This window comes from Haliotis asinina, chromosome 5 (assembly GCF_037392515.1).
Source record: "Haliotis asinina isolate JCU_RB_2024 chromosome 5, JCU_Hal_asi_v2, whole genome shotgun sequence".
Taxonomy (NCBI): domain Eukaryota; kingdom Metazoa; phylum Mollusca; class Gastropoda; order Lepetellida; family Haliotidae; genus Haliotis; species Haliotis asinina.
In genome coordinates, this window is record NC_090284.1 from 69,453,122 (window position 1) to 69,476,965 (window position 23,844).

Genomic DNA, 23,844 nt, shown 5'->3' on the forward strand with positions numbered 1-23,844 from the left:
GCCGTGTACATGTATGTGTCGGACAGGAGCCATTCTCTAAACTGCAGTCCACATTTTACGGCTTTCTACGTCCGTGTAATAACGGTTTTTTTTCTCTCTATTGTTCGTCCTTAGTGTACAGATCACATGACCTTCTTCTCCCAAGGCAAATGTGCCATCTGTTCTCACACATGAGCGTTACTGATAGAAATTAAATGTTGTTGATGTTGTTGTGGATTATATCAATAAGGTGGCGTGTGGGAATAAAACTGAATATAGATTACTATTTTATGTGAATACAGAGTACCTGGAAATAGCAGAGTTAGGGACTCTAGTTCCTCATGACACTGTCACTATGGTTAAGTTGTATCACTGTTTTGTGTTCTGTTGTAACAGCTTAGCAGGGTGTGGAATATTGATGAAACAGCGTAGTTCCAGTCACGGAGAACTGGGAGGACTTAGCATAGATTCCAACTGGGATGCACTGTTGCTTCATAGTTCAGTTAACGTCATTTGATATTCTGTTAGGGTTACAGGATAACTAGTTTCGAACAAACGATGTAATAGTGTTCAGACGTACACGTAGTTCAAACAGACGATGTGCTATTGCTAAACAGGACAGCAGACATGGTGTTGCTAAAGGAACACCTCACATCCATCACCAGATGTAACGCTGCTCCAGATGAACATTCATCCTCAAGTGATTTGGTATCGGTACACATTCACCTCTATCCAAAATGGGATTGATGTTGTACAAGATAGTTGTTCCTACTGAGGGATGCAGTACTTCAACAGGGGACGTCATGCTATTACTGGTAAACACATATAAGATGATCCACGACCTGACAAATGACCCCAATTTGCATACTTGAGAACGCCCCACAGAACGATCCACTTGAAACAAGAGGGAGACAGGTTGTCTGATAAATATCGAAATCTCTTTAACAGTATTGAGACAGGTGTAAAACAGTAGCGAGACAGGTGTTACACAGTAGCGAGACGGGTGTTAATCAGTAGCGGTGTTGATTTCATGTCACGGTTAGCATGTATTGCACGTGCATAATCGTCAAGTTACCTGTAGCAGCCAAGTGTACTCGCCCAATTCGTTGTACCACCTCTCTTGTCACAAATACGTTTAGTGCGCAGGATCATCTAATATGTGTCTAGCAGTATGTTTGACACATTTCCTGTAGACAATATTATACTGAAGGTTAGCATACTTCCTACTGACGATATTGTATTTCTGCTGTAATATTTTTACTGATTAATATATACCCTACGCCATATTGTACTAAATTAACACACATCTAACTGACGGTGTAATGCTTATATATGTCAACACATTTCCTGCAGAAAACACTATATTGTAGATTAGCACACCGTCTACTGACAATATTCTACGTCTACTATAATATACTCTCTACACCATATTGTAATAGACTAACATATCCAACAGACGGTGTAATGCTAATATATGTTAACACACGTCTGACAGACAAAGTCACACTCTGATAGGTTAACATACATAACATGTCGCTCTAAAAGACAATGAAATAATTAGAGTTTGCAACGTAAGATAACCGTCTAATCGTTGCTATATCTATTAAGTGGCAAATTTCAATATTTATTTTTGATATATTCGGAGTAAAAAAGTGTTATCTGTGAGGATGAATTTGTTCGAGCCTTCTGTCTGATACAAATTAGTTGGATATTGGATGTGATATGGACACATTATATAGAATCCTCCAGCTGATATAAGAATATAAATGCTGATCATGCAAATAAAATTTGCATTGCAGAATAACTGCATCAAGTAATGGTGTAACAAAAATCAATGAAGTATCAAACAAACCATTAAGATCTGGAGAATGCGCTCCTATAACAACCTACTTATATCTGTAAATCCAAAATGTCACTGAATGATAATAACATATAATACTGGGATAACTATTTCTTGTTACCGTTAATGGTTCTATGTGTTGGCGACATTATATCATAGCAAATACGTAACCGAACTAAGTTAATCATCTAAAGATGTGCTATAAGCGAGCTATAAATCCATTCACGTAATCAACGAACAAAGACTTATTGGCAGTACTTCGATGGATGTCCACGTCCATGGTAATGGTGTTGACAGTCACGTGTAATTATTTTACTTCACCAAATTGCATCTTTCTAACCTGGGAATATCATAATGATCTTAACACCCAGATGGCAGCTACGTGTAATGTTATATCTAGCCCAATGCATCAAATTACCCGCACTGTAGACTGCAGAAAGAGAACTCACACCGAGAAAATGACCTTTATGCGTGCTATTGTGTATGCACTGTCAGATCACTGATAGAATAGGATAGATGTTTCTGCGCTTGCCGATACGGATGTGAAAAGACTATGGGCCTGTGAGTAATCCCTGTAACGTGAAGAATTACACATTCATCCAATTTCGCTGAAATTCTTTTAATGCCATCTCACTTGATTTGTTGGCATGATCTAATTTAACAGGAACGGTCCATAATGGAATGATGGAATAAAAAATGAAAATACGCCAAAGGCGTTTGCATGTGTTTCGACACACAAAATCCCATCTATTTACCAAATTATTACAATAATCATATTACGGAATTCATCTTGGACTTAGGAGAGGCTTCATGAAGGAGGTTATTCACAAGAATGAGCATTCAAAGTCTCACTTTTTACTGAGGAAGTCATGTACGACAACGAGACATTCGTTGCTCTGCTCAATCAATTATTATTCAACTGCTAATATGCAGTATGTTATAATATTGCTTAGTTTATTTTACCCCATATAATATTTTGTCCAATTTTATTCATTGATTTGACTAAAATCATTGATTTGAACTGTTTCAGTGAAGGGGTTGGTAAGAATGTTCATTATACATTTAGGTGTCAAAATGTCATGCTATCTGAGCAATATTGCAAATTTAAAATAAATTTTTAGGATACATGCATAATTTCATATTTAATGTTTCATCAAATTTCTTTTAAAATTCAATTTGAAGCAACTGCAAATTTCAAAGCCTAACAATTTCGGATACAAGCATAATTTCTAAATAAATTCTTCATCAAATTTCATTCAAAATTACAATTTATGCAACCGCAAATGTTTTCAGGAAATGGCTCCGCTGTTGTCCATGGAGGCCGACAGTCGATAGCTCCACACATAGTCTGAAACACGCCTGTGATACATTCCCTGATTCACTACACAGGGGCAGCATGGGGATACGTGTAAGAAAGACGTGGTTCGCAGACAGCGAGAAAAGGACAGAGTGACTGACAGGACTGCTCAAACTGTTCAGCTTCATGTCATGGAATACATGTATTGTAACTGGCACAACGTACAATATCTAACTTATGTTTCTTTTACCTCAGAGCTTGTACAAGGGGACACGCCAGTGAACGGTTACCGGAATGGCCATTTTGTCCACAAACAAATGCTACAGTTTCTAGTTCACATGTTAACCATACGCACCGTAATCAAACCGCACAAGATTCATCTGCTTGTGCGGCCCCGGAAAAAAACACGTTTCATTGTCTGTTGTATCCTTGGATACCACAGTGGTATAGATTCTAGTGTTCTACGTTGTCTGCTATGGCACAGTGTTCAGATTATAGTGTTCATTGTCGCCTTAGATGACAATCCACTGACTGTATATTATTCACCTTGATGACATATTGGGGCAAATTTGATATTTGTTTGTTCGTCTGGTCCGTAAATTATGCATATTATGCTAAAATGGGCAGCATGGTAAAAAAGACAGTTTTAACGCTATCCACATTCAGACCATGGTAACGGCATCGAACAAAGGTCTCGGAATTCATGAATTTCTAATGAATCCTCTTGGAGATTTAGCGTTGTTCAGATCTCTGAGGGAATAATAAAACTAGACTGCTACAATTGTTGCCAAGCTCATGTGTGGAGTCCTCGACTACCAGTCTGTAAGCGATAGCCCTCCAATGGAAACACAGCCGAGTCTGATGCTAACTACGATTTCATGGTGCCGACATCGATGGTTCATATCCATGCTGATTATGAATACAAGATATGAATACACAAAGCTTCAAAGCTGCTGGCAGAAATGTGAGAAAGACTCTCAAAGCATGCTTCCCGTACAAATATGCGTCTTCAAGTAGAAGCAAAACAACACCCACATGTCTGGTGTTACAGTAATAATATAATCCTAAAGGATGGTCCGATTGAATGAATGTGTACTATATAATTAGTCCTTTGTAATTCCTTTCCCATCTTGACTCCTGTCCTGCGTTGTGTCGTTGATAGAGCGTTTGGTCGTTGAACGGAAGTTTGGTGGTTACTCGGATACGTCATATAAAAAGGAATCTTACGAAAACGCATGTTGTTTTACGACGCTCGCTTTATTTGCTAAACGACCAGGGATTTCTATTGCATACTGCATTCTGAGTCTAAGTGGGGATCCATGTAAAGCTGCTGCATGGTAGCTCAGTGGACTAGCCAGGTCAAACTGCGGCATAGAAGTTTAGTGGGCTAGCCATGTCAAACTGCAGCATAGAAATCAGTGGGGTAGCCAGGTCAAACTGCAGCATTGAAGTTCAGTGGGATAGCCAGGTCAAACTGCAGCATAGGGGTTCAGTGGGGTAGCCAGGTCAAACTGCTGCATAGGAGTTCAGTGGGGTAGCCAGGTCAAACTGCAGTATAGAAGTTCAGTGGGGTAGCCAAGTTAAACTGCAGTATAGAAGTTCACTGGGATAACCATGCTAAACTGCAGCATAGAAGTTCAGTGGGGTAGCCAAGATAAACTGCAGCATAGAAGTTCACTGGGATAACAGCAGCATACGTTGAACACAAGTTTGGTCGTTGGATGCCTCGGACAGGTAATACAGAAAGAAACCTATTCGAAAATACATGTTTTTTTACGACGCTCGCTTTATTTGCTAAACGACCAGGGATGTCTACTGCATACTGCATTCTGAGTCTAAGTGGGGATCCATGTAAAGCTGCTGCATGGTAGCTCAGTGGACTAGCCAGGTCAAACTGCAGCATAGGAGTTCAGTGGGGTAGCCAGGTCAAACTGCTGCATAGGAGTTCAGTGGGGTAGCCAGGTCAAACTGCAGCATAGGAGTTCAGTGGGGTAGCCAGGTCAAACTGCGGCATAGAAGTTTAGTGGGCTAGCCATGTCAAACTGCTGCATAGAAATTCAGTGGGGTAGCCAGGTTAAACTGCAGAATAGAGATTCTGTTGGGTAGTCAGGTCAAACTGCAGCATAGGGGTTCAGTTGGGTAGTCAGGTCAAAGTGCAGCAAAGAGTTTCAGTTGGATAAATATGTCAGGTTAAACTCCAACATAGAGGTTCAGTGGGGTAGCCAGGTTAAACTGCAGCATAGACGTCCAGTGGGCTAGCCATGTCAAACTGCAGCACAGAGGTTCAGTTGGACAACCATGTCAAACTGCAGCACAGAGGTTCAGTTGGACAACCATGTTAAACTGCAGCATGGAGGTTCACTTGGACGACCATGTTAAAGGTAGGTTAGGTTAATATATGCAAAACTTGTGCATGGTAATAACAAGTAACAAATACTACATCTAAAAGATTGGATATTCGCAACGGCGGTCTGTGTTCCCTTGCAGGGATGTAAATCTTGGAACATTACATCCTATCACAGACATGATCGATCAGCAAAAACAGACTGACACTATGTGAAAAACCTTGCTCGTAGCTTTTAACTTAGTAAGACCCTAATCCCTTGTGGGAGAACCCTTGAAGTCATGTCATTAACAGAAACGTCTCTCTCTCATCTGTGGGATAAAAACAGAAAATATTTGAAGTATAAAACTATCCCCGACATCACACATGCCATCGTGACAGATGGACTTAAAAAGTTAGTGTATGTAACGTTCTGAGGCATGTGTCAAACACGTTTTAAAGAACTTTGTGAAGAAGCAACTCTTGTGCAAGGCTTCTTGGATGTATATTTTGCAAGCAATGCAAACTGTTATTCCACAAGAATTTTAAAAATGTATTTTTGTGATCTTAATGGAATTGGTCTTCGTCATATGAAACCTGAAAAACGGTAATAATATTTCTTTTGGTAGCTAATTCTGTAGAATTGTGGAACGGGTATTGAAATGATAATTAATAAAAGAGGACTGAAAGATACAAGTTAAACAACTACAATATCATCTTAGGACATTGTTAACAAACATCAGCAAGAATAATCCTCCATGGTAAAGACAGTCAAAAGAAGCAAACGTCAATTTAAATATGTCAACCACCCTGAGGCAGAATAGAAGCACAATAACAAGTGTCAAACAAGTGTCTTCATCTCCAACCTTGTCTAGTGCTAACCATGAGAAGACTCATCCATGTACTCATGAGAACATTCAGAACAACTTAACATAAAACACAGGCTTGCCTTCACGTCAAAGGTTCTGAAGAATATTAAATGAAGTTTTAAAAAAGATGCATTTATGTCACATCTTGTTTAAGTTATCCTCGACAAGAACAAACATGTTTTAGTCACAATGCTCCAAGCCTCAAGTATCTATGAAGTTTACACCTTCAAACCACTGTACAAGAATTCCTGACAAATCGATGCTTGTTTGCTCATCATAGAGGCAGAAAAAGCCGCCAGTTACAATCGATACCTGGCCTGGCTGTTCGCTTATCCCAGTGGTTTCATTACGCCTGGCATTTGAGACAGTTACATTAACTTAAGAGTCCTTATAGGAACCAAATATCATTATGTCCGTTTACAATAGCGTGTAATACATAGTGGATGGTCGGCACTAACTGCTATGGGAGCAGTGTTACTTGTTACTGTGCATTCCAGCCCCGAGGGAGTTGTAGAGGATCTGTACTTGTTTATCAGAATCTAGGTTACTTGTTGTTTGCATCGCTAGGTTTGTTTCTTTCCTGACAGTTTGAAATGGAATCTTTTCGACAATCGCGTTATGAAGGAGCATGGCCAATATCTGTACAATTCTGTCGCGTTGTTCGGAGCGTGGAAATACGTTCGCACGTTTCTTACACTTCGTTTTCAGTGTCACACATTCAGCTCACACCGTATGCTCGTAAATAAATCTCGAATGTTCTCTCACACTCGATTATCGTATGTACTTTTCACGTTTCGTTATGTCGAAATAATCTCACACTCTCTCAACGCACAAATCTCACAAGTTTCCAAACGCAATCAGTTCACAAATATTCCCGACGCACAAATCACACAAGCTTATACTATATACTCACGTTATATAACACGTAGCAACATGTCATTGCAAACAATATCTCGCTCATGTCTCACATATCATAATGTTCTGACACACGATCTTCACACTTCTTCCAGGACAGAACTGTCAAACCGATGCCATCAGTGACGTATGAGTTTAGGGTCGGTTTAAGTTTGCAGTGATAGCGGCAGTATCCCACACTGTCTTATCTACCCTTAATTCCACTCACTGTCTCTCTTTTATTACTCTCTTACTGTCTATGTCACATTGTCACCTCACTGACTCTGTCATTGCTCTCTCACTGTCTCTCTTTCTCATTGTGCTTTCAATGTCTGCCGCGCTTGGCTCACTCACTATTTCTCTCTCACTGCTCTCTCACTTTGACACACTTTAATGCCAGAGCATTGCCATGTGTCTATCAATACATGGCGTGCTTCATATGCAAATGTGCCAGCTGGCTATCAATGTGGTATTTCCCATGGCCGTAAGGTGGCCTTAAACCTTGTCTGCTCAGGTTGTTATGCTTACCAGGTCCTTTGTTACAGACGAGGCACGCTTTCGGTTACTGCTTCGTAACACACAATTTTGTTTCTGATGGTTGAAGTCCAACTTCTTTATTGCCCAACAGGACATACGTTACGTATGCGTTTATTTCCATTATTTAACGTTTGTTGTATCATCACATATTGTTATCTTTTATTTTATATTTTAGCTTGGCTGTGTTGGGTTTTGTTTATGGGTTTTACTTTTGTTTGTTCTGGGGGATATCTAGGACCAAATCATTGTTTCAATGAACACAGGTAGGTTCATTTTAAGTTGCGTATGATGAAAATGAATGAAAGGATAATAGGAATGAGATTAAATGCTCGTCGACTTGAGCCACTATAATTCTTGCTCAGTGCGCAAAGTCAGAACATAGATGTTCTGGAGATGATTACGTCCCTTATTCGTATCTCGACATGGCAGATTTACAATAAAATAGCTACAACAAATTTAAACCCTGCACAAATGATGTTTTGTTTGAACTTTTGTAATTCTGCTGATGCCAGCGTATGGGTAGCACTTATTGTGTGCCAAGGTCAAGGTCAAGATTTGCTCTCGAGACGTCCGTGGTCAGCTAAGCCCAAGAAGTAGCTTTCTTTCAAATGACTCGCTTAGCGTGGCTCGTCTCTAAGCTAATTTGTAAGCCAGTGCTTGAGCTTTGGGTGATGGCAAATAGTTCATGAATTCGAGCCAGTGGGTAGAATTGCTTTTCCACTCTCGAGACACAGGTGAATGAGTTCGAGTAGAGAGGACAATGTACTATGAGTGCGTAAACAGTGTCCACTCTCCAAAACCATTTTATAAATACATACAAATAGCAATCAAGGCCAAATGTACCACGATGCTTTTGTTGGCTACACCATAAACCCTAAATACGACAACCATTGCCTGTGACGGGGCCAGGGTGAGATCATTTCAAACATCGCTCTCTACATGACTGAGCATCAAATATCGAAACAAAACAGATTTCAATTTCATGAACCACCGCAAATCAATGATACTCTCAGTGAAAGGTAAGGAACACTTCTCACATGACATGATACATTATATCAACCTATTCTAATAACAGAGTTTGCGACTATCCATTTCTACCATCCAAAAACAGCTTGTGACCTCACTATGCTTTCATTACTTTTCATTACTCCGTCCTGCAATGTCCAATCTTCTTGTCCTGCCCAAACTATCCGTCTTGCAGTGCCCTTTCTCTTGGTCCTGCATCACAGACACCTGTCCGATGGCTGACAGTCTGCAGTTCCAAACCGCAATACATATTAGACATGGTACCAGTGCATATTTGTTTTCAATAAATGAACAATACTTTCTACAGGGTGGTGTTCTGTATGAGATAAACACCACTCAACGCCGGACAACTAGTCTCCAACAAAGAAGTAATACGACATGGTTCCATGACTCGAGACAACAATGGACCCGAGCGGAGCAGCACAACTCAGTTCACTATTGACCCCTGTGTGTTTGTGCGCGTATGACTTTCCTCGTGTCTCTAGGATGCTAAATCCTTTGTTTCGCCAATGATCAATGTCACTCCCCTGACCTACTCAACCTAAGTCTAGAGTATAAGTGAATCTAAAGCACTCATATGCATGACTGTGAGAAGACGTGTACATACTATTGCAGGATGTGCTTCATCACTGGCTCCAAGGCCTGTGGAAGATGGGAAGAGGTTTGGGCACATTTAGCAACAACGCAGCTACATAATGTCGGCCGACCAGTACGATAGAGCTGGAACTAGGGAATGGGGGAGGGGGGTATATAGCGTTAGTATCGATCTATATAGGCGGATAAGATGACACAGAAGCAGACAGGTTTCAGCTAGTCCTCCGGATGGACCCTCCAGCATCTCTCGCATAGTCACGGGTACCATGCATCACAACTATTGACAGACTCTGGGATCCTGTACTAACGTGTATGCTTAGCGGGTGTGACATGGATCACAAGGGTAGATATATTTGTTCAAGGGTGTAAAAGTATAACATACATGTAAATCCGGGAGAATTTGTATCCACACGTATGCTTGTATGTACGTACCTTCGTGTCCTACAACATACTCTTGAAATAATGACTGAGATCGACTTTCAATTTTGCCATTACCTAATGATTGTTCACAACGACTTTACATTGAATCCGTAATGAAAAGAAAATAAAAAAACCTTAGTATTTCTGTCAGTGAAATAAAACCTCTATGAGATACCAATGAAACCTAATGGCGTGTGTTTATATATGTGAACATATAAAAGCATATTTATTCAAATAATCAACACTCATAAGAGAAATTGATTTATTTAACAGTCTGGTCAGAATAAACGACAAAAGATGCTTTCTCGTATAGCTATGAAAGAACAATGACAGATTCTGTGATAAACTAGGCCATGTGTGCTCTGCTCTTGCAAGACAAACACGTTATGTTTACACGAGTCTCTATGCACTGCCCGCTACTTTACAACTGCCGTTCACCGATCCTACTGTATCGATTGTCACTGACATCGTTAAAAAACAATAAGTGCAATACATGTGCGAACCAGCTGTAATGCAAGGAAGACGTGACATATTTCTTTATCCGACACCTGTCACAAGTGCATATTGCGTGACTACACTACAATGACCTTTTTTATCTATAACCGATTTACGCATGACTACCTTATTCTTTTATATAATCTAAAAGCTATAAATCTTGTGGAGAACGTCTTTTGTGTTTCATTATACATTTATAAAGTTTCCTAAGATCTTCCAAGGGAAATATATAACTTATTAATCTTGACTCAGCTTTATAGAAAATCGTGTCATTTAAACGTATTCACTTGTGTAACATTAATTCGTTATCACGTCACATACTACCAAACGGTAATAATTTGTACTTGTGAATATTTATGAATAATTCATGTGAGCGCATTTTGGTGAGAGAAATGAATGCAAGAATGACGTCACGTGCCACGAGGTGTCGATATCGAACTTTACACTCATAAATGTCATGGAACTGTCTACTGAAACAGCTCGGGCACGTATGTGCTTGTTTGCTTGTGCTAACTCAGATTAATGCCGATTCTGTTGTGATACGCTATAGACCAAAATCATACACACAAAATGACTCCGAGCTCCAGCTCTATTTGATCTTGCTACGGTCAACATCGGGCAGGGGAACAACAAGTAACTTTTTTGTGTCGTCTTTTGACTGGCTAGTATATGAGACCTTCCTCTGTCCAGACAACGGGTCCGTCAACTGGCCCAAGGCTGCGGTAAAATACACGTGCATGTTATTATTGAAATAAAGGCACGCAAACGCACAAGCGTGAAAACGTCAGTTTAGTCTTATTAGTGTTTATCGCCATATTTTCTACGTACTTGCTGATATTCAGTGTTTATGTGAAACGAACGAAACGGGATACAATGTGCAAAATAGCCCGTGGCTAGTAAAATTCCAGTCGGGCCAGTAAATCTGGCCAGTGAACTTTCATGGGGTCATATTTTAATTATATCTCCCTCTCCGACTTGGTTTCATGAAAATGTTCATCCGCACGAAACCCGAATCTACATTCAAATGTCGGAATAGTGACTAATTCCGTGGGCTAGTAACTTTCATACTTAGCTATCCCGAGTGGCCAGCATAATTTGGAACCTGTTTCGCACATTGCTGGGGTACCGACAAAGAATCCCAATGGAATCCTAATTCCCAGTCTAGAACTCAGACTGCTTGTCAGCAGATCTTGGTACGACTGTGACAATGCTGTGACGTATACAAATCAAAACAGATTCATGTACTGTCAAGTATACAGTGCACGGAACGCCCCCGACGTGTTTTCATTATTAATTGAAAAACGATGTAATATCCATATATTCAGTTATGCATAACAAAACAAAATCAAATGTCAAGGACGTCCACGTGTGTCCATATGAAATATTGTTCCATACACGTGTATATTTCATCTGTATAACAACAGTAGACATTAATGGACTCATATGTCAGGTCCCGTGGGAGTCCCGATGAAGAATACAGGTCTACTGACACCTACGTGCTAATAGTAAGAGACTACTGGGTTGGGCGGTCACACTCGATGACTTGGTTGACAGTGCCACCGTATCACTATGCAGAGATGGATGCTAAAGGTACCAGTTACTGGACTCGACTATTAAAGAGCCGCCGTCTGAACGATTGGTTATTTGTGAGTCTGGCTTTAAGCAATAATCGAACAAACAAACTTACGCTTTAGCCACTGACACACTGGGTACTGAGATGAAAAATATGACTGACTTTGGATTAGCCCCTTGGCTTACCTTGTACAGACATTGTGATTCAGTCTGTGTCAACTATAGGATGCAGCCTGTATTCACTATTTGGCTTAGCCCCATGTAACTAATTGATGCACATTGTATCAACTATAGGATGTAGTTTGTATTAACTCTAACACCTATTCTGGTTTAACAAGCTGATACATCCTGTATTAAATACAAGATACCGCTTGTATTAACTATTAGCCCTACCCTGGTTTAACTACTTGATGCTCCTTTTATAAACCGTAAGCAGTAGCTTGTATCTACTATTTGGTCTATCCCGGAATAACTATTTGACACACACAAAATTCACTATGTGTTCCACGTGCTTTCGGAAACCTGTTCTTTCAACAGGACCACACCACGACCGCTGATATACTGGCCTACATTCAAAGTGTTCATTTAGCTACCATGCAGTGTATGCAAATCAATTTCAGATGCTCCCATGGACCGTTCATGATGATGACGATTTATGTCGAGAAGCAGGTATTAGTGATGCCCCACTCTACCCACCCATCCATCTCTCTCTCTCTCTCTCTCTCTCTCTCTCTCTCTCTCTCTCTCTCTCTCTGATTATTGTCCATGACGTCAATGTGAACCTTGGTAACGCTCTCTCTCTCTCATCCCCACTTCTTTCTCCTCTCTTTCTTTCTCTCTCTCTCACTCATCCCCTCCTTCCCACATTCCTTTTAAGATCATCATCCACCCGAGCCATTTATTATGGGCCGTCCATTAGTATGCAAACCTTCCCTTGAAGAGACAAAGCCACGAAAAAGCCACTATTTCGTTTGACTAACAGAGACTACCATCGACTTCCAACAGGTTCAGGCTCATATTTTCACACTGCATTTTCAGACAATCTGTTGATTCTTGTGGAAGTTTAAATTCTGATAAAACTTGAAAACTTTATTGTCCAAACAGAAAAAAATACAGCATGTATTTGTCGTAAACTCCGCGACCCGGCGTGGCATCATGAGAGTGGAAGTCCCATCATGTCGCATAAAAACATGGCGTATTGCACAGTACAGCACCCACTGTCACAGCTACGCAGTTATGACACATAGAGCCATCTTGCCGAGATGTTTTTTTGTCATCTCCAACTTTGCCATTACACGGTTATGGCACATTCGGCCACGTGACTGATATAAAACGTGCCCACTCTGTGCCGACGGCACCTTCGTTATTGCACGAAAAACGCGTTGCCGCGTACAGTATCCACCATGATCCCGTTATAACGCGATTATTCCACCTGTTGCCATAAAGCTGAATTGGGCTCAAACATTTGGGCGCTTGCTCTAACATGTATATTTACAAGGTTTCTGTTATTACACATATCGCCATGTCGGGTTTGTTCGAAAATGTTTACTCTGAATCCTCAGTATAACACGATTTCCATACCCGAACCTGCAAAATTATATTCACAATGGACCGTCTAAAGTACACGACCAAACACCAGCAACGATGATGCAGAGGGGATCACGATATCATCGGTTTCCGAGGACATTATTATTTTACAGTGTTTCATTAAAATCCGATCTGCGTTACTGTTAATATTACCACGGGTTAGTTACCATATCTAGAAACGACCATGTGTGTTTATTTGCGATGACAATAATTTCCATTACTGCTTCAATGAATTCTAGTGCAAGCATATAAAATGGATAATAGGCTCATGGAATGAGTGGTATTTTAATCGATCGTGCAGTCCGCTGCTGTATATATTTGACAAGAGAAATATGGATGCAACATTGGGAGTCATGTCATTATTGTGTTAAAATCCATGCGCCATAGGCATCGCCTGACCCAACACCGTCTCTCCAGCAGAAGAAGGCAATACACAATGACTGAAACATCCTGGAACCATCAGCAAGAGGACCAGATTATTCGCATATCAATACAGATAGGAAACAATCGTTTAAGCCATGATTACCGCTTTGTTCCATATCCTGATGTTGAATCCTTCCAGAGTCCAGACAGCAGGCGCCCTCCCAGCTGCTATGAGTGGGCTGTGCCCCCAGCATCGGATGTAGTCCCCTCTTGGGGATCATCACCATGCCAGCGAACACGTTCCCAGACAATACATACACTAGGTGAAACAGGATTTTCATCATATTTCCTGTTATAGATTTTGTTTGAAAATGGTCATGTTTGTTTCCTTGTGTAGATGAGTTCAATTAAGTTTTCAGTTAAGCGTTTTTAGGGTGTATCCTATATGACATTTGCACAACCAGATAGAATGTATCCAACTTCAATCGGTATACAAGAAACGTATAAATATAACCCTTCTTATCAGGTCGTAAAAAGTAATTTCTATAAATAATACAAACAAGGGATTACAGGTAAAATTTCACAATCCGCCTTTTTGTATCAATCAATGTTCCGGTCGCCATGTAAAGTGACGTTCCAAAGAGCAATGGAAAGCTACTTTTCATGTTCTTTTCCCTTCAGATGGATTTCTTTGCGGTAAACAGTGAAACGTAATAAAATATTCATTTCTCAGTACTCATCGAAAATCAAAAGGAATATCCAGCCAAAGTGTTCTTTCATTTCCAGGACAGTCTCAGGGTTTCCCTGGAGAACCCACCATTGTATCACCAAGTCGAAAACCGAAGCATGGCGGATAGCACGGTACTGCTTAAACAAATTTAAATGTGACAAATACCTGGATAGACAATCGATCCGTTATGCTATTACAGTAAAGTGGCCCTGGGGAGAAGAATCTATTTTCCATCTATTCACTACTAGAAGAAGCTAAAGGAGATTATATCCATGCTGAAGGAGCGGTAAACCCACGAGGGTACACGCGAACTTTATCGTTGCTAGTTTGTGCAATGTATTCAGGGTCATGATATTGCAACCTATGTGAATTATGATCTCGGGACATAGTTTGTCACTACCGCCTTTCGTTTTGTTTTTATCAAACAAGATTCGCGGTGCTGATAGTAATAGGTTTGTGGTTCGATCCTCTGGTTGCGTCATGCAAACGCTAAAATGCATTAGTTGTTGTTACCATGGCGAGAGTTATTAAACAGCTTAAAACACGCTCTAGTCAGTTCAGAGTCAGTAAATTTGTGGCGCGAGCTTCCTCGGGTAATCTGGGATATTTGGGTCTCAGCGAACCAACGCTATAAAAGCGACAATTTATTAAAAGTGCATACCAGGTGTTAGTACCCTGCTATACGAATGAATTACGCTGTACTCCATTTGTATAAGTGTTCAGTAACCTCTTGCAAGTTGTATGATGACGGTACGAACTGAGTATCCACATATCTGTGGATGAGTCTCATCAACCTATTCAGACAATGACCTACTACTGTTCAGCCCATCCGAATTTTCTCATGTGAAAGTGAAAATAAACATCACAAATAACTCTGGTTACGCTGAATTTCAATTTCTTGTTTCATAAGAAAATGCAATTTATAAATAAATATTAATCTTAAACTTTTGTAGCACCGTATTTCTAACGACGTAAAGGCAATATCCCTGTTTGATGAGGTCGTAAAATGCATCTGGCGCACTGGTTACACCTTTTAAGTGTCTTTTTGCGCTTATTCAGTGTAGTTTTGTAACGCACAATGAGATTGATATAACATCAATTCCGTACCAGTGCGCCAAACGTTTCTAGCGGCGAAGCCTCGATTTGAGATTTCCACTATTTCCAGGTTTCCGTTTGTCAGAGCTCTCTGTTCGACAGAGTACGCTCTACGACGCGTTTGCAAGGATTAGAAGGAGCGTAGTGTTGCGATATACAAGTGCTTAGATGTATCAATCGTACTATCTTTCTGAATGGTATTTATGCATCCAGTTAAATGAATTAGTCTAAAATTCTGAACTGGTTGTTGCCGAACGGGACGGAAACCAGTCAGTAGGAAACGAGACTGTTATGTAAGCAATGTTTTGACTTGATTTCTCTGTGTGGTGGTAGATTTGCTTGTGTCATTCTTACAGAACGTGGCATGTTAACCCTATCGAGCCTGGATCAGGAAAGTCAATGGTGGAAGTTATCCCTAATAAACTGAGTCTCCTCTTTCACTCTCGCCACCCCCACACTCAACCCACACAGTCACTCGACACACGCGCACGCTCACACACTCACACGCACATGCCATGGCATCTAGCTCACTGACATCTGAATATGCAGCTGTGGCAAGCACTAGCGATGCTGCGACGAGTCACGAACGAGGATGGCATTATGTGAATAGTAGAAATAGCAGTGTCACAATATCGAGCAGAGGCCATGTCGTCGTAAGCTTCCAGGAACCCCATAAGGTTATCAGAATCAGTTAGTATTAGTTTCACAGATATCATTAAAACTTCCCCCAAAGTTAGGCAGGCCATCAGACTTCAGTTGTAGTGATGCAAAGTAGCCTTACCTCCACCAAGAACTCATTGTCGGGGCAACAAAAACAGGAGCAAACTACAATCTCTTTATTATGTGACATGTTGCTTATTATCCTCAACATGATGATGAACTAATGCCTACCGTCAGCAGTCCTAACGGGATCTCCTTCGTTTCTCCAGATCTACTTCATGTCAGCAGATGAAGATGACGAATATGGTAGAAGGGCTTGTGTCAGTCCACTTGATCTGTCATCTATCATTCCCATGTGGAGGCAGAAGTTCACACTCAAGTTCCTTGCAAGACTACTCGAGTGTGCTATAATCCCGAATCGTGCAAAACTCTGTCAGACATAACCACTGGCATAACTCACTCAGTGAGCATCCCTTGTTATCAATCAATAAAAATATGATTGACTTCGTTAAACGTTAACTTTCATTGATGGTAGATTGCTACTGTCTGTGAAGAGGACTGCTGCCTGTTCTCTTGATGGTCCATTTCATTTTCGACTTCAAGCGCACAATCGGAATCTTTCTGGGGGCCCATTAGAATCGAACAAATCTCACCCAGGAGTTTCACAATAATATTACTCGCAGCCTCGATCTGATGTCTCATTAGAAAGCTATCAGCATCATTCCAGTTAAAATAGAATAAGCCTCATCCCAAAGTCCGACCAGAATATAATCAGCTTCACCATGGATTCCTACTATAACACACACAACCTCCATCTGAAGTTCCTTTATAATGCTGTCAACATTATCCTGAGTCCTACTACAGTACAGTGAGCCTTATTTTGGAGAACCACTGGCCTCCCTCTGGAGACCAACAAGAATACACTCATGTTTATATTAGAATGTTAACAGTTTCATACCATCACTAGGCCACACACAAACTGACACAGATGAAGACGTTTAATTCAGATACAGTCTCGCTTGTTAACAAGCTGAATCCAGATACGCTCACACTGGTGGACATGATGCATTAGGATACGCCCACACTGGTGGACAAGATACGCCCACACTGGTGGACAAGATGGATTCAGATACGCTCACACTGGTGGACAAGATGGATTGAGATACAAACTCGCTGACGGGCATACTGAATTGAGAAACAAACGGTGGGTAAGCTGAACTGAGGTAATTTGAGTGGTGGACTATCTACATCTTCACTGAAAGTCTAACCGTCTACAACTTAGATGCCCAAACCCTTACAGACCACCACAGCTGAGATATACATAACGTCGCAGGTCCAGCCACTGGATACAAACTTACTGATTTCTGATTCTCTATGCTTGGTATCGAAATGCAAACAACTTAATCTCATAGTCTGGAGTTCGTATTTAACATGTCAAAGTTTGGAGCTCAAATGAAAATGATACATAATCGCTATGAACTGGCTTGCACCATTGACGTCTTCTGGCTACATGAAGTATTGAAGACCTACCCAATGGACAAACAAACGCCATATGATTTATGTTAAACTAACGTCAGTTTTCCCCACTGTACTAATATACAACACCAAAAGGCTCTACAATTCATGTGTATTACCAACACAAACTATTCCCGCCAACTTGACCCACTAACTAAACCAATGCATCTGCGGAATGGTGAACAAGGAACATGCTTCGAAACCCGTTGAACTGACAAAGGCTCAGAGTGCCCCTTCCCACTGTAGCACTGCCAGTATCTGCTGAAAATACACAATCCAAGCGAATATCAACTACTCGAACTGAACGAGGACACTGTAGAAAATATGAGTTATTCCCGCTTAATATCAAAACCACAGTAAATGATATGTGAACGATTCACCCAACAAGAACACTGTAAATCGAAACACAAGTAATCCTCCTGAACAGGAGCACAGTGCGGACATCAGCTGTTCCTACTAAACAGGGGCTCAGTGCGAATATTAACTATTCCTCCTGAACAGGGGTTCAGTGCGAACATCAGCTGTTCCTACTAAACAGGGGCTCAGTGCTAATATTAACTATTCCTCCTGAACAGGAGCTCAGTGCGAATTATCAATTATTCCTCCTGAACAGGAGCTCAGTGCGAATATCAACTATTCCCCCTGAACAGTGCGAATATCAACTATTCCTCCTGAACAGGAGCACTGTAAATGAGTACCAACGTTTTTCACTGAAAAGAGCCAAAAACATCTTCTGTTTTGAATTGAAGCTATATACCACCAACTTCTATTCCCACTGTAACTGGGAAATCAACAAATCCAGCTGGTTGTACCATAAAATATTGTGCAAATAGTACCTCTTATTTCCACAAAACTGGAACATGAATTGGATCTACTGGTGTATAGATGACACTATCTATTCCAGCTGAAACTTTACGCAATCAACACTATTGGTTCTGCTGACGGATAAGCAGTACTAAATATTCACGTCTATCTGGAACTGAAGTGTTTGTCCTTACAAGCAACACAAGAGCCTGGTTCAAAAATGATTAAAAAATCATGAGAGTTAAGGGTCTAAAGCTGTAGCTGAAACAATCGTACTTGATTGTGTCAAACCGGCAGCAAAGACAATCAACATCAATTGTGATCAAAACTACCCCGGAGCCCATGAGTGTGTACATAGAATGGTCATACTGACAGCTACTAGCCCACCGCCAGCCACACACAGTCAATCCCACTTTTCGATGCCAGTTCTAAAAGAAACGTATCAATACTACGAACTGGCCTTGCCTCATCCGAAATACACCGAAACATGCTTAGTTCGACAAGTACAACTTGTAATCATGAAATATTCATCATATGAACTTCGAAATTTCAACGAGTCCGCAAGTCATATTGTTTACCTTCGTAATCTCCTCATAGTGCGCTAGTGGAGTGGTTGTATGCGCGAGACTTCATGCGCCCAGTGTTGACATTAATGGAGAATTGTCTACCACCCCAACCAAATGAATGGGCCATAATTAATGCATTCCTTCACAAGTGCCATAATTTAGTTGAATACGCTCATTACAAACTTAGTCTAGGGTAAAGTAGTCTTGTTTTCAGCCAAACTTTACTCCTACTGTCAAGTGATTCGGAGAAACTGCTATAAGGTCATCAATTAGATACATGGCCGACATTGAAAAGGCAACACAATTCTCTCTCCCTGCAGATATTACTGAGTTCTGCTGCAATGTTCCTCTATAGAACACAGTATATTTCACAGGGTCCCATCGCGTCGAGGGCCAGGTTCGTTGCATGTTTTATAACAATATAGAACAAGAATCACAAATAAACCCAATCGATTAGCAATGCAACACTAGCTTCACAACCAACAATCCATATGGATTTCAGACAGACTACACCCAAGGGATAAAGAATGGAAAAGCCCTGTGAATTTCAGGCTCATGGTAATTTTTCTACCTACACTCATAGTACATAAGTGCGCACATCTATTTAAAATTTAATGTTCCTGGATATTCACACAAACAGTATGCCTCATTCAGACGACCCTCACTCACCAATATACATGAGTGTCTCTTTTCTCACATGTAATATACATGAGTGTCTCTTTTCTCACATGTAATATACATGAGTGTCTCTTTTCTCACATGTAATATACGTGAGTGTCTCTTTTCTCACATGTAATATACGTGAGTGTCTCTTTTCTCACATGTAATATACATGAGTGTCTCTTTTCTCACATGTAATATACACGAGTGTCTCTTTTCTCACATGTAATATATATGAGTGTCTCATTTAGACAACCTACTCCTGTGGGTGTCGTATTCAGAAAAGATACAAACGTGTAAAGTATGTCTCTTTCTGAGAATGTACGAAAGATCTACATGCATGTAATATACCCATTCAAACAGTCTACATGAGTGCAATATACAAGCGTGTTTCATTAACATAATCTACATGTGCAACATATAGGAGTGTCCCCATCACACAGGCTATCCATATGTAATAGAAACATATGTCTCATTAAGACAAGCTGAACACATGTAATATACACCAGAGTATTATCAAAACAATCTGCACTCATGAACTATATGCATGCCAGTTCCATTAGGTCTATCTAAAAACGTGTAATATACACATGTGTCTCGTTCAGACAATACACACACATGCAACAGACACAGGTGTCCCATTTGCCACAAGATAATATGGTTAAAAGAAAAGGAACCATATCCCAAAAAGATTGTCAAACAGACTGTCAAGGATCCACTTGTAATCATGTCTACCTACATACATGTAATCTGTAAGAGGATTCATTATATAAGGATATTACAGGCGGATCCACTTGTCATCCAGGCTGCCTATGTGTATGCAATGTACACGAGGCCCCCGTATACAGGGACGTATTACAAGAAGATCCATCTCCCATTCAGACTGCCAGCATGCATGTAACATACAAGAGGGTGCACTGCCTGAACAGATGGAAGACAAGATGACTCTTCCCTGACGTGTGGAACAGACAGGAGACAAAGTAACTGTTCCCCGACGTATGGAACAGATGAGAGACAAGATGACTGTCCTCTCAAAATGACTGTGGAACAGATGGAGGACAGGGTGACTGCTCCCTGACGTGTGGGACAGCTGGGAGACATGGTCGGTGTGCCTTGACGTGTGGAACAAGTAGGAGAGAAGGCGCCCGTTCCCTGACAGGTGGAACAAATAGGAAACAATGTGACTGTTCCCTGACGTATGGAACAGATAAGAGAGAAAGTGGCTGTTCCGCGAGCTGTGGAACATATGGGAGACGCGACTGACGTTTAGAACAGATAGGTGACAAAATGACTGTTCTGTGACATCTGGAGCAGAAGGGAACCTTGTTGACTGTTTTTAACGTGAGACACAGTTGCGACACCGTGACCGTTCAGTACAACCGGTTGTAGACAATGGAGATAAACTGACCGAACCCTAACATGGTTTGAACAGGTGCGAAAGATATGACCATATCCATGACTTTAATGACTGGGAAACGTGTTGTATGAAAACATGCTATCCACCAGACAATTATTACATCAGTGACTTTCACGTAATTACTTTATATGAGACTAATAAGCAAATTGCGTGATGTCGGCACTTCCACCACTGACAGTCTACACAATCAAATATTCATAATGTTCTTAATGCATTGTGCAAGTCTGAGTGTGTATCAATTAGGTTCCAGGTTGCACAGTGTGGATGCACCAGAGATAACACCGACACCCAACGCCAGTGTATACACAGTGCCTAGTCTCCTCTCACGGCGACCTCCGACAGGCAACCTGGTGCATCAGCAGACTCCGTTAAAGTCCATTTCCTCACTCAATATTCATTCAGTATTTGGAACCATTTGGTAATATTATACTACTGTTTACCTAATTGGTATGCGCTGCTTGCCCAAAGCAAATTTCTGGTAATTAAATTATGTCACTGTCCAATTTCGATATTTTGGGATCTCATAACCGCTGCGTGAAACTGAGTGCTATCATTTACTTTAGGTAATGCAGGTTTTCAAGGCTTTTTCAGTCATGGGACGAAATTGACGAGCGAAACAGCTGACTTAATGATTGTCCTCGTCTGTAGTGGGAGCCAGTACTTATTTCATGGTAATCTCCTTGATCAATGCGCCTATTTGCCAGGCAATGAATATTGCCGACATTATGATTGGGTTCTTGATAGTCTTGGCGCCTATTGGGCACAATAAAAGCGTTGTGCCTCCTCCACCAGAAGGCTATGGTGTCCGCATAGAAAATTTCAGATTCAACACCACTGAATCTAAAATTATAAATATGTGTTTTAGGTTGAAGGGTATCAAGCTCCATCAAGGCGTAATCTTTCATAGTGCCCTGAAATTCGTATCAACCTCAGAAGCAGAAATATGGAACCGTCTGCATCTATGTGTTCCTGCAGTTAAGAATCGTCGTTTTATTTTACTGGCCATGCCTTGATAAACACTTGTATTATGCGGGTTGATCATACGATGAGTTTAAGCGACCTTTGGCTGGTCTTAGTGCAACGGGCAGAAATTCTGCAATTCCATCTTATGGTTTATCGCTTGACGTAATACTAATATCGTTGAACAGTTGCATTTGACGGTGCACGGTTTTGCGATACAGCTTTCAGCGCCTGCCGGAGTTATACTTAGCATAATAGATAGTAGTGGCCGTGATCCACCTATGCATTTGAATCCAGTTGATGGAACCACCGCCGAATTGTATCAGCAACAGAGATTTGTCAATATTTGCACATTTATGGTAAACATTCTATCAAATATGCACTGGCCTGATTATGAAGACAGTGTTTGCAGCTCTCATCTCATTACATTATTATTTGAATGCATATTAAAAGCCTAGTATCGCGTGTATCGCGGGCACTATGGCGAAGAATGGCAGAGCGGAGATGTCAACACAATGTGGTGCTGTCATCTCCCTGAACGTTCAACAAAGCGACACAGACAATCAATCAAAAGATATTATCAATGTTAAGAATAAGAGAAACTCGACGTGTGTCGTGTATGTGTGGAAAATAAACTTGTGTTCATTCAACGGCCATAACATTCATATGCCAGGCCCCACTCTCATAATGTTTACAAACGTCAAAATCAATGAATTTGACGTGATTAACACATGACACCATACTATAAGAATCGTAGAGGGAACTCACCATGACAAGCCTATCCAAATTGTCCCATGAATCAGGCCTCTGGTGTTGCAGCAAGAGCACTACCATCGCACATGGTCTGTTGCCTAGGCATGGTACCAATAACTAGGCTAGAAAGAGGCGAAGCGCCAGATCGGCGGACTCGTCTGTAGCGATCGATACAGAATTATGCATGATTTATAGTCATATGTAGTTGACAACAACGCATCAGCTGTTGACGATAACGAACACAGCCTTTATAAATGCTTGTTTCCAGTAGATACAGTCGGTGTTATATTCTCTCTGAGACTGCGCTTCACTCTTCTTTGCCTGAAACTGTCGTCTGCCGCTTAGTGTCAACTGCAGAAGGAGCAGACACACATTGAGTGTCTGGGCGCGCTTCCTCCGCTTTCAACGAACGAGAGTATTTTTCGAAGCGATGGCACAACAGCAAACCGAACGGTCCATTCTCTGTCCTCGATGTGAAGGGACTTCATAGCATCATGTTCATTTCAGAATCGATCTGATCACTGTTGGAATGATTGTGGCGCGGTGGTAGTAACTAGATAAACTGGCACACCATTTCTGTGACCAAGCTCAACCCCTTGCGCGCCAGGACTTCCGTACCTGTTGTCAACGCATAGGGTCTCTGCCTACAAGTGCTCTGTCGATTAATCAATTATCGAGAGCGTAGTATTGCCTTCCGATGTATTAATTCCACATGTAAGCGGAACCGTGAGGTTATGGAAAGACTTTTTCCCAATATCGACCGGGTTGTTGAGAGGGTTCTCCGAGCCGCTGTGTTTCACATATTTCTCTTCCAAAGAAATCGATGTCTGCTGTTATGAATAGGATCGTTTTCATCCATAGGTTCCATTGTGGAGTTTGCATATCTCG

General features: G+C 41.0%; 1 protein-coding gene across 1 annotated transcript in view; it reads right to left on the minus strand.

The window, feature by feature from the left end:
* Positions 1 to 23,366, minus strand: part of LOC137285162 (uncharacterized) — a 45,772-nt gene extending 22,406 nt beyond the window's left edge. Inside the window, exon 1 of the mRNA XM_067817401.1 lies at positions 22,972 to 23,366. The gene's annotated coding sequence lies outside the window, so the exon portion shown is untranslated. The remainder of the gene's footprint in view (positions 1 to 22,971) is intronic.
* Between the last annotated feature and the right edge of the window lie 478 nt (positions 23,367 to 23,844).